General features: G+C 39.6%; 1 long non-coding RNA gene across 1 annotated transcript in view; it reads right to left on the bottom strand.

Annotated features, from left to right (window-relative positions):
• Window positions 1–1,672: 1,672 nt before the first annotated feature.
• Window positions 1,673–16,325, bottom strand: part of LOC119472001 — a 56,628-nt gene continuing 41,975 nt past the window's right edge. Inside the window, exons 2-3 of the long non-coding RNA XR_005201104.1 lie at window positions 13,770–13,853; window positions 1,673–2,050 (exon numbers count right to left, since the gene is read on the bottom strand). This is a non-coding gene — a long non-coding RNA (uncharacterized LOC119472001). The remainder of the gene's footprint in view (window positions 2,051–13,769; window positions 13,854–16,325) is intronic.

Genomic DNA, 16,325 nt, shown 5'->3' with positions numbered 1-16,325 from the left:
AGTTTAATTAATGCAGGGTTAGCCAAGTGGAAGACAGAAATTCATTACTCATATCAGCCTCCCTGAGAACTCTGAGGCTAGGGTTTTTATGGATAATAGGATGGGTAGAAGGCTAGGGAATGGGTGCTGCTGACTGGTTGGGGATGAAATCATAGGGGTGTGGAAAATGATTCTCATGTGCTGAGTCGACCTCTGGGTGGGGGCCACGGGACTGGTTCAATTATGAAGCACAGGTCCAAGAGGAACCAGTTGGTCACCAGAATGCAAAAGTTGGAAAAACATCTCAAAAGACCAATTGTGGGTTCTACAATAGTGTTATCTGTAAAAGCAATTGAGAAAGTCACAAATCTTGTGACTTATGGCCGCATGATTCCTGAGCAGTAAGGGATTATAGAAAAGTAAGTTATGAAACAATGGCTTGTTATCATTTAACTCTGCCTACATCTTAGTACAATTTAGGCCTCTATCAAAATCCTAATCTTGTGGCCTTTCGTTAGTTTTACACAGACAGTTTCAGTCCCCAAACAAGGAGTGGGTCTGTTTTAGGGAGGGACTATTATCATTCTTGTTTCAAAGTTAAACTATAAACTAAACTCCTCCCATGGTAAGCTTGGCTTACACTCAGGAACGAGCAAGGGCAGCCAGCCTGTGAAGCTAGAAGCAAGATGGAGTCAGCCATGCCAGACTTCTTTTGCTGTTATAATCTTTGCAGAGGCAATTTCAAAGTCAGTGCTCATTGACACTAATTGACGTGCCATGCTCTTCTTTGAACATACCATCTTGTTCTTCTGAACATTCATAAATGGTGTACAGTCTACTGGTTCCTCTTTTTCTATTTTTCTCCTTCTTTTGCTTATGTAACTCCTGTTCATCCTTAGAAATAACCTAGCAGTCACTTCTTCCAAGGATCTTTTTATGAATGCCCCAGGTACAGATTGGATGTTCTCCCTTGGTTCTCTGAGGCACAGGCTTGGTTTACAATGTGGTAACAAGTAATCCTCTAATATTAGATATTTTGAAATCACCATTGTAAAATTGTAACTGAGATAGTGACAGAGATCTGACCTAACCAACTCCATCTAATTTCGAATCTCCAAGCTGTCCGTGTTCATTCCTGGGTGTAGGCTGGATTATCTTTGGGAGGAACTTAGTTTATAGTTTGAAACAAAGATGATAATAGCTCTTTCCTGATACAAACCCCCTTCTTGCCTGGACGAGATTGCCTTTGTAGGATTAACAAAGCAGCCGCAAGATTAGACATTATGATTTAGGAGTCATGCAGCTGGAAGCTACAAGATTCTGACTTTCCCCAAATTCCTGCTGGAGATAACATCACTATTGCAAAACCTAACAGCAGTGCTTGAGATACTCTGCAGACCTCGCACTTGATGGATCACTTGGTACCACTCGGATTGTTAAACTGGCTCATCCAATCTTGTGGCCCCCACCCAGGGACTGACTCAGCTCAAGAAGACAGCTTCAACTCCCTTTGATTTCATCTCTGACCTGACCAATCCACACTCCCAACTCAGTGGCCCCACAATCTACCAAATTATCCTTAAAAACTCTGATCCTTGGATGCTTAGGGAGACTGGGGTTGAGTAATAAAACTCGTCTCCTACATGGCCAGCTCTGTGTAAATTTCTGTTTCTCTATTGGAACTCACCTGTCTTGATAAATCATCTCTGTCTAGGCAGTGGGCAAGGTGAACCCATTGGGCAATTGCAAATTAACACAATAAAAGAATGTTTCTCATTTATACAATTTCCATTTCAGAGTTGTTTTGTACTCTTCAGAATTGTTTTCCTCCATATTATGACTCATTAATCTAGACTGTTTCAGTCTTTTAGTGCTGTCAAAATTGAATTGACATGGCTCAATTCAAGGCCTCCCTACAACTGGCACAGTGGAGGAAGTGCGAAATTGGAAAATAAGGCTTTTCATTGCCTCAGTCCAGAAGTGGCATCTGACTTTTGCTCACATTTCACTGGCTTGAACTACTCATATTTTCCTGCACAACAAGGAGCTGGAGGTTCACTCTTCTGTGTACCTGAAAAGAAGGAGAACTAGATAGTGGTAAGGCATAATAATGCCTACTCCACACTCTGACCTTAGCATAAACATATGGCTTACTGCAGCTTGCTATAGTTACAGAGATGGTGGAGAAACACAGATGTGGTTAGACACTTTGCAATTCTATCAAATAGTCTCCTGTGCTAGGGTCAACCTAGTACAAGAGTTAGAGAATGAAACTGAGAATCAAGTTGGATCTTAATTTAATTCTCAGCCCCACCACTTAACTTTACTATATGATATTGGCAAGTTATTTCACCATTGTGTGTCTCAGTTTCCTAAATCATAAAATGAGCTTAACAATATCTATCTAATAGTATTATTGTAAGATTATATAATTTAATGGATGTAAAGTTCCTGGCATTCTACCCGATATGGTTTGGCTGTGTCCCCACCTAAATCTCATCTTCAATTGCCATCCTTATTATCCCTACATGTCGTGAGAGGGACCCAGTGGGAAGTATGTGAATTATGGGGGTGGTTTTCCCCATGCAATTCTTGTGATAGTGACTGAGCTCTCATGAGGTCTGATGATTTTATAAGCATCTAGCATTTTCGTGCTGGCACTCATTCTGTCCTCTGCCGCCCTGTAAAGAGGTGCCTTCTGCCATGATTGTTAAGTTTCCTGAAGCCTACCCAGCCATGCAGAACTGTGAACCAATTAACCCTCTTTTTTTTTTTTTTTTTTTTGGAATATATTCTGGGTACTTGTGGTTTTAGATTATGTAAATAGGCAGTATAACTAGAAAAGTTTGAAACTCTTTTTTTTTTTTTTTTGAGTTGGAGTTTTGCTCTTGTTACCTAGGCTGGAGTGCAGTGGCACAGTCTCACTGCAACCTCCACCTCCCAGGATCAAGTGATTCTCCTGCCTCAGCTCCTTGAGAAGCTGGGAGTACAGGTGTCTGCCAACACACCTGGCTAATTTTTGTATTTTTAGTAAAGACAGGGTTTCATCATGTTGGCCAGGTTTGTCTTGAACTCCTGACCTCAGGTGATCCACCCTCCTCAGCCTCCCAAAGTGCTGGGATTACAGGTGTGAGCTACTACACTTTGCCTAAACCCTTTTCTTTGTAAATTACCCAGTCTTGGGTATGTCTTCATAGTATCATGAGAAACAGATGAATACACCACCTGACATTCAGTAGGAGCTAAATAAAATGCAGTCGCAAATAATAATTATTTTTCCTAAGTTAAAAATGAAAGCAAATCACTTAAAACACACTAAAATCTTGCATTAGGCTATTTTTCCATTTCCCTCTTTCTTATCACCAAACTCAAACATTTGTTTTGTGTTATGTTGTTTTTCACTAGCTACTTCTATTTTTTTTGTTTGTTTGAATTTTAAAACTTTTTAATAAAAGATAAAATTTAAACATAAAAAGTTAGAAAGCTTAAAAGCAATGGGATAAAAATATATCATGCAAATATTAAGTAGAGATAGCTTAGGGAGTAATACTCATACTGGACAACACAGTTTTTTTTAAGTTTTCATTTATTATTCATTTATTCAAAATTTTTTCCCATTTATTTATTGCATTTTAGGTTTTGGGGACATGCAAGATTGTTGCATAGGTACACACGTAGCAGTGTGATTTGCTGCCTTCCTCCCCATCACCTACATCTGGCATCTCTCCCCTTGCTATCTCTCCTCAACTCCCCACCCCCCACTGTCCCTCCCCTATTTCCCCCCAACTGACCCCAGTGTGTAGTGCTCCCCTCCCTGTGTCCATGTGTTCTCATTGTTCAACACCCGCCTATGAGTGAAAACATGCGATGTTTGATCTTCTGCTCTTCTGTCAGTTGCTGAGAATGATGGTTTCCAGGTTCACTCTAATGACTGTTTCTTTTGCCATGCAGAAGCTGCGGAGTTTGATTAGGTCCCATTTGTCTATTTTGGCTTTTGTTGTCAATGCCTTTGGTGTTTTGGTCATGAAGTCCTTGCCTACACCTATGTCCTGAATGGTTTTGCCTAGATTTTCTTCTAGGGTCTTTATGGTGTTAGGTCTTATGTTTAAGTCTTTAATCCATCTGGAGTTCATCGTCTCAGCCCAAAAGCTCCTGAAACTGATAAGCAACTTCAGCAAAGTCTCAGGATACAAAATCAAGTGCAAAAATCACATGCATTCCTATACACCAATAACAGACTTAAAGAGAGCCAAATCAAGAACGAACTGCCATTCACAATTGCCACGAAGAGAATACAATGCCTGGGAATACAACTAACAAGGAACGTAAAGGACCTCTTCAAGGAGAACTACAAGCCACTGCTCAACGAAATAAGAGAGGACACAAACAGATGGAGAAACATTCCATGTTCATGGTTAGGAAGAATCAATGTCATGAAAATGGCCATACTGCCCAAAGTAATTTACAGATTCAACTCCATCCCCATCAAGCTACCAATGACCTTCTTCACAGAACTGGAAAAAACCACCTTAAACTTCATATGGAACCGAATGAGCCCGCATAGCCAAGTCAATTCCAAGCAAAAGGAACAAAGTGGGAGGCATCACACTACCAGACTTCAAACTATACTACAAGGCTATGGTAATCAAAACAGCATGGCACTGGTACCAAAACAGAGATATAGACCAATGGAACAGAACAGAGGTCTCGGAGGCAAAACAGCATATATACAACCATCTGATCTTTGACAAACCAGACGAAAACAAGCAATGGGGAAAGGATTCCCTGTTTAATAAATGGTGATGGGAAAACTGGCTAGCCATGTGCAGAAAGCAGAAACTGGACCCCTTCCTGACACCTTACACTAAAATTAGCTACTTCTATTTTTAAAGTTCCCATTCACTGCTCAGCTCATCATAATCTTCATTTTCCTATTGACTGAAGCTATTCTCTTGCAGCTTACAAGCAGCCTCCTCATCACAATGTTATTAAACTTCACAAGCATTTCACCTTGCAGGTCTTTCTTGTGGTTTGACATTCCAATTTTTTTTTTGTCCTTGAGAATGGAATATATTCACATATATCTTCCTATTTTCACCATTCCTAAACCTTCTTCCTGATTCAATTTATTTACATGTCCCCTCCAGGAGGGTCTCCAGAAAGTTCATTTTTGGCTGTCTTCTCTTCTCTCGCATGCCTCCCCTTGGCACTCACATTTCCTCCCAAAGCTTGAAAATATCACCTCTAGACAGGCATTTTCCCTGTCTAGCCTCTCCTCTGATCTCTCTTCTAGCTTCCCAATTGCCTAATCAAATTTTCACATGATTTTTGTTCCTACACTCAAATTTGTTGTGTCCCAATTGGATTCTGTACCCAACTGGCCATTGTTCGTGGTTCTATTTCAGCGTGTACACATAGCATCCCATATTATAGTTATTTGGAACATTGTATTGTGGATTGCAAACTCCTTGGGACAAGAGTTATCTAAAGATAGTCTTTATCTTCTTGCCTCCCCTCTTTTTATTTATGAGACAGAGTTTTGCTTTTGTTGCTCAGGCTGGAGTACAATGGCACAATCTCAGCTCACTGCAATTCCCAGGCTCAAGCGATTCTCCTGCCTAAGCCTCCCAAGTAGCTGAGATTACAGGCGCCTGTCACCACACCCAGCTAATTTTTTTTGGTATTTTTAGTGGAGATGGGGTGTCTTCATGTTGGCCAGGCTGGTCTTGGACTCCTGATCTCAGGTGATCCATCCATCTTGACCTTCCAAAGTGCTGGGATTACAGGTATGAGCCACTATGCCTGTCTGCCTCCCCTCTTTATTTTCATATTAAAATGTGGTAGTCATTCATCTCTATCACCATCAGGATAATTATAATGTGCTAATTATGATATGTGCAGTATATACTTCAAAATAAATGTTTACATTAAAAATGTGTTATAGTATTTCACATACTCAGAGGATACATTCCAAGCATTCCAGTGGATGCCTGAAATCATGGATAGCATTGAACTCCCTAAATACTTTTTGTTCCTATAATACTTGCTTATAATAAAGTCTAATTTATAAATTAGGCATGCTAAGAGATTAACAACAATAATAATAAAATAGAACAATTACGACAATGTACTGTAATGAAAGTTATGTTAATGTGGCTCTCTCTCTATCCCTCTCAAAATATCCTATTGTGCTGTCCTCCCTGATTTTGGATTGTGGCTAATGGCAGGTAACTGAAATCATGGAAAGCAATACTGTGTATAAGAGAAAAGTGCTGATTAGTGTGACTGAGTGTAGTAGGAATCACCACACGTCAAACTGATAGAAAAATGGAAAGTCCGGGAGGCCGAGGCGGGTGGATCACGAGGTCAAGAGATCGAGACCATCCTGGTCAACACGGTGAAACCCCTTCTCTACTAAAAATACAAAAAATCAGCTGGGCATGGTGGTGCATACCTGTAATCCCAGCTACTCAGGAGGCTGAGGCAGGAGAGTTGCCTGAACCCAGGAGGCGGAGGTTGCGATGAGCCGAGATCGCGCCATTGCACTCCAGCCTGGGTAACAAGAGTGAAACTCCATCTCAAAAAAAAAAAAAAAAAAAAAAGGAAAATGGAAAGTCTCTTGCTTATGGTTTTATAGTATAAAGTTATTATTTCCTCTTTATTTACATTTTGGGGCCATCAAATGTGTACCACTGGGGATATTAAATTAGGATTAGAGATGCACCATTGCCAAGATGAAGAAGACAGAGCCTACATTTTCCAAAAGAACATGAAAGCTTGATAATAGCAGTCACTTTGCTAAAAGATAACCAGTTATAGCCCATCATTAGGGAGAAAGTGAGTTTTGTTTTAAATTTGGAACACTACATCGTCATGCTGTTTCTCTCCCTTTGGTGTAGAAATAGTGATAAACACCTGCCAGGGATCTAGAGGTTTCCTGGATTTCTCTTACAAAGAAAATGGGGAATCAAGGCATCCCAGATTGCTTCTTTTGGCAAGAACATTGCCTCTTTGCCCTGTATGATTGGTATATGTCCGTATTTCTAAAGATGCAGCTATAGCTACATTAAAGAATTATTTTTCTTCAGTCGAAGCAGTGTGATATATCATTTACATATCATTGTTTGCTTATCTTTTTTTGTTGTTGTCAATTGCATTTAAAAGTAAATTTCTAGTAATACTAGTGGATCAAATAGACTCAATCAGAAAGGCAGTAAAAATAAACAATAGGCACACCTATCTGTTATGTGAATGAGTGAAAACAGACATATCTAAAAGCTTAACAATTACTGGCCACAGTGCACCATAACTGATAGCATGAAACTTTTATCCCTGTTTCTCCCCCTTTATGTAGGTTGATCTGCATTTTCTGGTCTAGATATCTTGACTCCATAACCAGACTTGGATACTGGCCTCAATTCAGTTTTGGCCATGAGAACTTCAGACCCTCTGATCACTTTGGTTTTTATGCACTTAGTTTCAGGTATCCAGCCATGGAAATTTTTCTCTGCATCTGCAACCCACCTTGACATTATCTGCCCCCAAATTACCCTTTACAGCATGGAGAATCAAATATGTGAATTAATGCAATGGCCTTTTGTCTCCCTGTATCTGTTCTTCATTTTTGCACTCTCTCTATAGAGGAAATCTAATCATGTCACTCTTCTGCTTGAAATTCTTCAAGAGCTTTCAGTGATCTTTGGGATAAAATATAAGCTTCTTAGAATGGAACAAAAATGGATTTCAGCTGGGCATAGTGGCTCACACCTGTAATCCCAGCACTTTGGGAGGCTGAGGTGGGAGGATCACCTGAGGTCAGGAGTTGAAGACCAGCCTGGGCAACACGGAGAAACCCTGTCTCTACTAAAAATACAAAAATTAGCCGGGCGTGGTGCCACTTGCCTGTAGTTCTAGCTACTCCGCAGGCTGAGGCAGGAGAATTGCTTGAAGGCAGGAGGCGGAGGTTGCAGTGAGCCAAGATTGCTTCACTGTCCTCCAGCCAGGGCAACAGAGTGAGACTCCATATCAAATAAATAAATAGATAGAGGAATGAAGAAAGGAAGGAAGGGAGGGAGGGAAGAAAAGAAAAGAAAAGAGATTTCCATTATTCAGTCCTTGACTTTGGCTATTTCCCCATGTTAAGCTTATTCTACAGTGGAATGGACCAACTCACAGATCTTCAAATAATCCAGGTTCTCTTAAACCTTTCAGCATTTGCACATGCCATACTCTCTACAATAGGCATCCACTGCATCTATAGTAAATTCTTTTTCCTTCAGGACATGACAGAGCTCCTCAGGAAATTCTTCCCTGGCTGAGGCCTCGCTTTACGTACTTAACCTATTCACCCAAGCCACACACACACACACATCCCCCCCAACACATGCACACATAGGGTGGAGTGGGGTGGAGAAGAGAGAGAGAGAGAGAAAATAATAGAGAGAAAGAGAGAGAGAGAAAGGTTTGGACTTACTCTTTGCATTAAATTGGCTTGTTTAGGGAAATGGCCTCATGTTCTAGATCTAAAGAGATGGTAGTCTTAAAAAGATAACTAACAGAAGATAATGAGAAGCAGAAAATTCTACTACCAATACCTATGAAATATGTTAAATATATTATACACAAAGGCAACTATAAATGCACAATTGAGCATACAAGGAAGAATAGAGCCTCCCCTGGTGTCAAATTGAAGTGTTTGAGATCACGAGCTGCTGTGATTGCCCTGAAGTAGTCTTGGTCTCAATAGTACAGAGGCTCAGAGTTTAAAATCCTCGGGAGACAGAAACTGAAGCCTGTATTCAGAAGAAGAGGGGGATTGAAATGGAGACTGTTGAATAAATATGGGACTTTCAAAATTACTGAACTTCAGGGAAATCCCCAGAGAAAGAGTGTCCTAAAAAAAAAATCTACCCACGGATACAGAAAAGACAAGGATGTTAAAGGTACCAGCTGAAACAAAAGAGAATTTTCTGAGAATTCAAATTCCAAACTTGTGTTTCATGCAGGTTCAAGATGCAAAATAATAACTTGTCACAAAGTCTGGAAACCTTGAGAGAAAGAGATTTTTATAAAAATTGGACCCAGCGTGTTGGTTCTCTTGGAGCATGTAAAAGAAGCAAATATAAAACTTTCAGGGAGGCACGCCCTTGACAGATGCTATTCATCAACAATTTATAAGTCAACAGACACAGCAATGGGAATGATTGGAACCCTAAGGATTTCCACTCCTAGAGCACTGGTCTAGCCTATAAAATTGGTTTGTCCAAAATGAATAAAAAATAAAATGTGGAATTTAAATCCTAAGAAAAAAAGACACTACAAAAATGGCACATTTGAAAAAGAAGGAAATATAATTTCTAGACATAAAAAGTCAGTAGACTAAATTGAAGGTAAGATACAACTAAAGGATTTGCAAACAGAGAGTTGGAATGAAGACTATTACTCAGAATATGACACTGAGAGATAAAGAATTAGAAAACAGGTAGGAGGAATTAGCAGATATGAAGGTTAGAATGAGAGTATCAGTCTGGTAGAAGTTGTAGAAGGTGGTGTTTGAGAGAAAAGGGAGAAGTATATATTAAGGTAGTGGCTGAGAGTTTTCCAGAATGTATGAAAGGTATGAATCTTTAGATTAAGGCAACATTATGAGTTATGAGCAGGCCAAATAAAAATAAATCACATATAGAACCTTATAGTGAAGACATCAAACACCAAAGACAAAAAGAGGATCTACAAGGCAATCAGAGAGAAAAGACAGATTACCTAAAAAGAAACAAAAATGATGCTGGTATATGCTTTTAATAGCAAGAATAAGGGCTAAATAAAAAAATGGTATATTTTATTGTATTTCTTCAAATTACTAAGGGAAATAACTGCTAATCTAGAATAAATTATCCAAACTGTCATTTGAGAGTTAACATAATTTTTTGACAAAACTATTTACCACTTTCAGATCTATGATGATTAAAGACTTTTAAAGGATATAAGTAAGGAAAAAGCCAGAAGGAAGAATAGCCTTCAAGTAGTAATGGTAAGCAAAGAAATTAGGAAACATGTGGGTCAATATAAAGAAGCTTTTTTTTTGAGACAGGGTCTTGTCCTGTCATGCAGCCTGGAGGGCACTGGTGCTATCTTGGCTCACCACAACCTCTGCCTCCCAGGTTCAAGTGATTCTCCTTCCTCAGCCTTCCAAGTAGCTGGGATAACATTCGTGTGCTATCATACCAGACTAATTCTTGTCGTTTTAGTAGAGGCTGGGTTTTACCATGTTGGCCAGGCTGGTCTCAAACTCCTAACTTCAAGGGATCTGCCCGCCTCAGCCTCTCAAAGTCCTAGAATTACAGGTGAAGCCACCATGCCCAGCCTAAGAAGCATTTCTTACACAGAACATAGTTATTAATTTTGATAATAATATATCAAGATGTAATAATATTCCAAACATCTATATCACTTAATAAGAAAAATGAGTAATTTTTGTTAGAAGAACATTAGCATTATTAATTTTAGTTCCTGTTTAATCAAGTATATATGTTAACAATTTCAACATAATCACTTAAAAACAGAAACAGAAGCCCCCAGGAAGTTTGAACTGGGCGGAGCCCACTGCAGCTTGGCAAAGCCACTGTAACAAGACTGCCTGTCAACATTCCTTCTCTCTGGGAAGGGCATCTCTAAAAGAAAGGCAGCAGCTCCAGTCAGGGATTTATAGATCAAACTCCCATCTCCCTGGGACAGAGCACCTGGGGTAAGGGGCGGCTGTGGGTGCAGCTTCAGCAGACTTAAACGTTCCTGCCTGCCAGCTCTGAAGAGAGCAGTGGATCTCCCAGCACAGCGCTAGAGCTCTGCTAAGGGACAGACTGCCTCCTCAAGTGGATCCCTGACCCCCATGCCTCCTGACTGGGAGAAACCTTCCAACAGGAGTTGACAGACACCTCATACAGGAGAGCTCTGGCTGGTATCTGGCAGGTGCCCCTCTGGGATGAAGCTTCCAGAGGAAGGAACAGGCAACAATGTTTGCTGTTATGCAGCCTCCACTGGTGATACCCAGGCAAACAGGATCTGGAGTGGACCTCCAGCAAACTCCAGCAGACCTGCAGCAGAGGGTCCTGACTGTCAGAAGGGAAAATACAAACAGACAGGAATACCATCAACATCAACCAAAAGGATGTCCACACAGAAACTCCATCTGACGCTCCCTAACATCAAAGACCAAAGGTAGAGAAATCCATGAAGATGAGAAAAAAATAGTGCAAAAAGTCTAAAAATTCCAAAAATCAGAAAGCCTGTTATTCTCCAAAGGATCACAACTTCTTGCCAGCAAGCGAACAAAACTGGACGGAGAAAGAGTTTGACGAATTGACAGAAGTAGGCTTCAGAAGGTGGGCAATACAAACTCCTTCAAGCTAAAGGGGCATGTTCTAATGCAGTGCAAGGAAGCTAATAACCTTGAAAAAAGGTTAGAGGAATTGCTAACTAGAATAACTGGTTTAGATAAGAATATAAATGACTTGATGGAGCTGAAAAACACAGCACTAGAACTTCATGAAGCATACACAAGTATCAGTAGCTGAATCAATCAAGGAGAAGAAAGGATATCAGCTTAATGAAATAAAGCATGAAGACTAGATTAGAGAAAAGGAAATGAAAAGAAACAAACAAAGCCTCCAAGAAATATGGGACTACGTGAAAAGACCAAACGTCTGTTTGATTAGTGTACTTGAAAATAATGGAAAGAATGAAACCAAGTTGGAAAACACACTTCAGGATATTATCCATGAAAACTTCCCCAACCTAGCAAGACAAGCTAACATTCAGACTCAGGAAACACAGAGAACACCATAAAGATACTCTTTAAGAAGAGCAACCCCAAGGCACATAGTCATCAGATTCACCAAGGTTGAAATGAAGGAAAAAATGTTAAGGGCAACCAGAGAGAAAGGTCAGGTTACCCATAAAGGGAAGCCCATCAGATTAACAGTGGATTTCTCTGCAGAAACCCTACAAACCAGAAGAGAGTAGGAGCCAATATTCAACATTCTTAAAGAATTTTCAACCCAGAATTTCATATCCAGTCAAACTAAGCTGCATAAGCAAAGGAGAAATAAAATCCTTTACAGACAAGCAAATGCTGAGGGATTTTTGTCACCATTAGGCCTGCCTTACAGGAGCTCCTGAAGGAAGCATTAAATATGGAAAGGAAAAACCGAACTAGCCACTGCAAAAACATACCAAAATTTAAAGGCCTTTGACACTGTGAAGAAACTGCATCAACGAATAGGCAAAATAGCCAACTGGCATAATGACAAGATCAAATTCACATGTAACAATATTAACCTTAAACATAAATCGGCCAAAGGCCCCAATTAAAAGACACAGACTGACAAATTGGATAGAGTCAGGAGCCATCATTGTGCTGTATTCAGGAGACCCATCTCATGTGCAAAGACTAATATAGGCTCAAGATAAAGAGATGGAGGAATATTTAGCAAGCAAATGGAAAGAAAAAAAAAAAGCAGAGGTTGCTATCCTAGTCTCTGATAAAACAGACTTTAAATCAAAAAAAAAAAAAAAAAAAAAAAAAAGACAATTTCTAAACTATCCCAAGTCAAGGACATAGCTAAACTGAAACTTATTTATACATTTTGTTAGTATTCAGTAGTTAAAAATGGACTAGATCTCATGGATAAGATTGGTAATTCTATCTGATCATTCCAGCATTATCATTCCATAAAACTGAATGACAAAAAAGTTGCAAAATGTTATATAGAGTAGACCCCAAGTGAAGATATGAATTGGATATATAAACATGGAGCTTGAAGAGATGTGGCTGAAAGACACATTTGGCAGTTATCCAAATCCAGTTTTTGAAAGCGTGAGTATTCATAGTCATAAGGAGAGTTAGTAGTCAAGAAAACCCAATTTAGAACCCTGGGGCTCCCAACAATTAGAGATCAAATTGAGAGAAGGAGAATCAAGCAGAGGAAGTCCAGAAAAGCAGCCTCACTAGTAAAGTAAGGAGAGAGAGAGGGCAATAAGGAGAGCACTCATGTTGCTTGTCTTCATTGATTCCTGTTTAAATATGTTCATGTGAGGTCTTGATGCCCAAAGCCACATCAGCCAGTTGGAAGTATGAGGGAGCACATTTGAGGATAAAAAACCAATATGCTAAGGGCGGAGAATTAGGAGAGAAAGAACCTGACATTGTAGAGTCAACTGATCCAGAAACTCACTATAATCCAGAAACTCACTATGTCTATCATTCTGTTATACACGATAAGGATTTATTTTGTAACGTCATTGCTAGTTGTATTTTCTGTTTCTTGAAGTCAATAGCATCTTATTTTGCCTTAGGGACAATTTAACAAGTCCATCTTTTTCCCAGTTAAGGAAATGTGTGTTGAATAAATGGTACCAAGTGTTTAATTGGGGTTGCAAAGATAACCGAGACAAGTCCCAGCCCAAGAGCTCATAGTTTAGGAGAGAGAAATTGACATTGAAAGAGGTTGGAGATGGTAGGGCCTTGAAGACTTTTGATCATAGATATGAGATAATAAAGGTTTAGAAACACTAGTTTGATGTCATAATAAAAATGATTATGTACCTTGGGTACATATATCTGTCTATTTAGCATTATTTGATTTCATTTGAACCTCATAACAAATCAGTAAGGAAGGTATTGCCCATGCTTTATAGACGAAGAAACAGGTTTATGAACTCCAACAATTTGCTTAAGATCAGATAGTGATAAGATTGAAACTAAGGTTGTTTAGTATCAGAAGCCAGACTCTTACCTGCTTTGTTTCCTGCTACGCTGTCCCTCCTGTGGCACCAGCTGCCCTTATCTCACAGGCGTCATTGACCCAACACAGGATGGTCTGAAGGGAGGAAAAGTGAGTGTCAAGGAGACCCAGTAAAGTAGGAGAGAGGTAGTGTAGCAAGGGGAAAGGGAAGATCAGGATGGTCGGTGTTTCCAAGAGGAACAGTGAGCCTTAATGAGAGACTGGAAACATGGGGGGGAGAATGCTGAAGCGTCAAATAGATGTCAAGGTTACTTCACAGTTCCTTTTTTTTGAAAAAACATTTGGTATTTATTGCCTCCACTCCTTCATGTGCTCTTAACATATGATAATCTAGTTTTTGCTTCACATTTTCTTTTCTTTGTGGAAACTGTTCTCTGTGTGTGTACCCTTGGCTTACTTATTGAAAATTACATAGATATAGATATCCATATATTTTTTCTATTTTCCCTGATGCTTCCACATTTTCTTTAAATTTTCTCCTTCATTAGCTTCTCCAAAATTAGATTTATCCCTAGAGAAACTCATTCTCTATTTATTTATTTATTTTGAGATGGAGTCTCACTTTGTCACCCAGGCTGGAGTGCAGTGGCGAGATCTCCGCTCATTGCAACCTCCACCTTTCAGGTTCAAGTGATTCTCCTGCCTCAGCCTCCTGTGTAGCCATGATTACAGGTGCACACAACCACACCTGGCTAATTTTTGTATATTTAGGACAGACAAGGTTTCACCATGTTGCTCAGGCTGGTCTCAAACTCTTGACCTCAAAGGACTTGCCCACTTTGGCCTCCCAAAGTGCTGGCATTACAGGTATGAACCACTGCGCCCAGCTTTGTTCTCTGTTCAAAATCTCTCCTTCCCCTAACCTTTTGCCAACCTCCAGAATTACTTTTGGATGCCATACTTCTTACCTATTTTTTTGCTTGGCTCCAATTGTTTTCTTCTGTTTTCTAAATGAGCTTATACGGTATGTACTTTGCTGTAATGATCTTTACTTAAGTTTAGTCTCCTTATAGAAATTTTCCAAGCAATTCTCATCCTTTGATGTGCCATCCTTCTACCTCATTGCTTATGGCAATCACATGACGTTTTATACATATGCTTATTTGTACCAATATATGCCTTATTTGTTTAAGGAGTAATTTTCATGTGTCTTGATAGTCCTGATAGTGCCTAGCATTCTTGCATTTAGTGACAATTATTCATTCATTTCTTTATTCATTCAACAAATACTTGAATGGGAGGCACAGAAAGGGGAAAAGCAGAATAAATGACTATAAATAGTCCAAAACAGGAAAAATAAATAAGGTGTTAATTTGAGGAAGATGTAAAAATCTATATTCTATTTTATGTTATTTTTTAACCTGTTTGCCTTGGTCTTGTTTAAAATCCAATGAGAGGTAAAACACAGGGAGAGAAGTAAGCAAAGGGTTATGAAGGGATCCTCTAGAGGGATTCTGCAGCTACGAGTTACAGGTGTGCTGAAGTCTCGCTGTCCTCTGCTACAGGTGGCAGGAGCTTCCAGCTATGAGCAGCCAGTGTGTTATGCAAATTTGTTTTTAAGTAGACCGTTTTGTGAAAAATACTAGGAAGCTCTTCTGTGAGGTTCCCAAGAAAGTAGAAGAGGATGTGTACTAGTCAGAGTACTCTAGATAAATAGAACCAGATATATCTATATAGAGAAAAGCAGATGAAGAAAGGAGATTGATTTTAAGGAGTTGGCTTGCCATATTGTGGGGGCTGGCAAGTCTGAAATTTGTAGGGCAGGATGCCGGCAGGCTGGAACTTCTGGCAGCAGTCAGTGTTGCAGTCTTGAGTTTGAAGCCAGAATTTCTTCCTCTTCTGGGTATCTCAGTCTTTTCCCTTAAAGCCTTCAACTTATTGAATGAGGTCCACCTACATTATGGAGAGTAATTTGTTTACTCAAAGTCTACTGATTTAAATGTTAATCACATCTGAAAAAAATAGCTTCACAGCAACAGCTAGACTTGTGTTTGACCAAAAAACTGGGTACCATAGCCTAGCCGAGGTAAATACATCAAAGTAACCATCACAAGATGGAAGCCAAAGAGGTAGGTGAAAGTTTGGCTTTGGGTAGGAGGAGGGTCAGTTCTTTCAGTGTAAAAGGAGAAATGAGGATGGGTACTGATGTGGATGTTTAGGTAACTCCAAATCTATGGCTTCTATTTTCTCTGTGAAACTGGGATGAGAGGAGGAAATCAATGGTTTAAAGATAGTGATAGGTTTACGAAATTTACTTAGGTGAGTGGGAGAGTAGTTGCCAAGTGAAATAGATTGAGATTGCTGAGAAGAGCTAATGATTGGTGGTTGCAGTCTTATGAGGGTTGTAGTCTCTAATAAATGCTCACTACACAGCTATTTCACTTTATTTAAGATGATATCTTTTAAAGTATTTACACAGTATTGATCTTTACTGTCTGCTGTCAAACACCACTCTTCAGTTAACTTCTATGCACTCTACTATAATCTCTTATTCCATGGATTAGACCTACGTAGTGTTAGTCGTGGTAGCACTTGTCTGGGACCTTA

Source organism: Cebus imitator, unplaced genomic scaffold, assembly GCF_001604975.1.
Source record: "Cebus imitator isolate Cc_AM_T3 unplaced genomic scaffold, Cebus_imitator-1.0 Scaffold81, whole genome shotgun sequence".
Taxonomy (NCBI): Eukaryota; Metazoa; Chordata; class Mammalia; order Primates; family Cebidae; genus Cebus; species Cebus imitator.
Note: the sequence above shows the minus strand (reverse complement) of the source record. Positions and strands in the feature narration are given on the sequence as shown.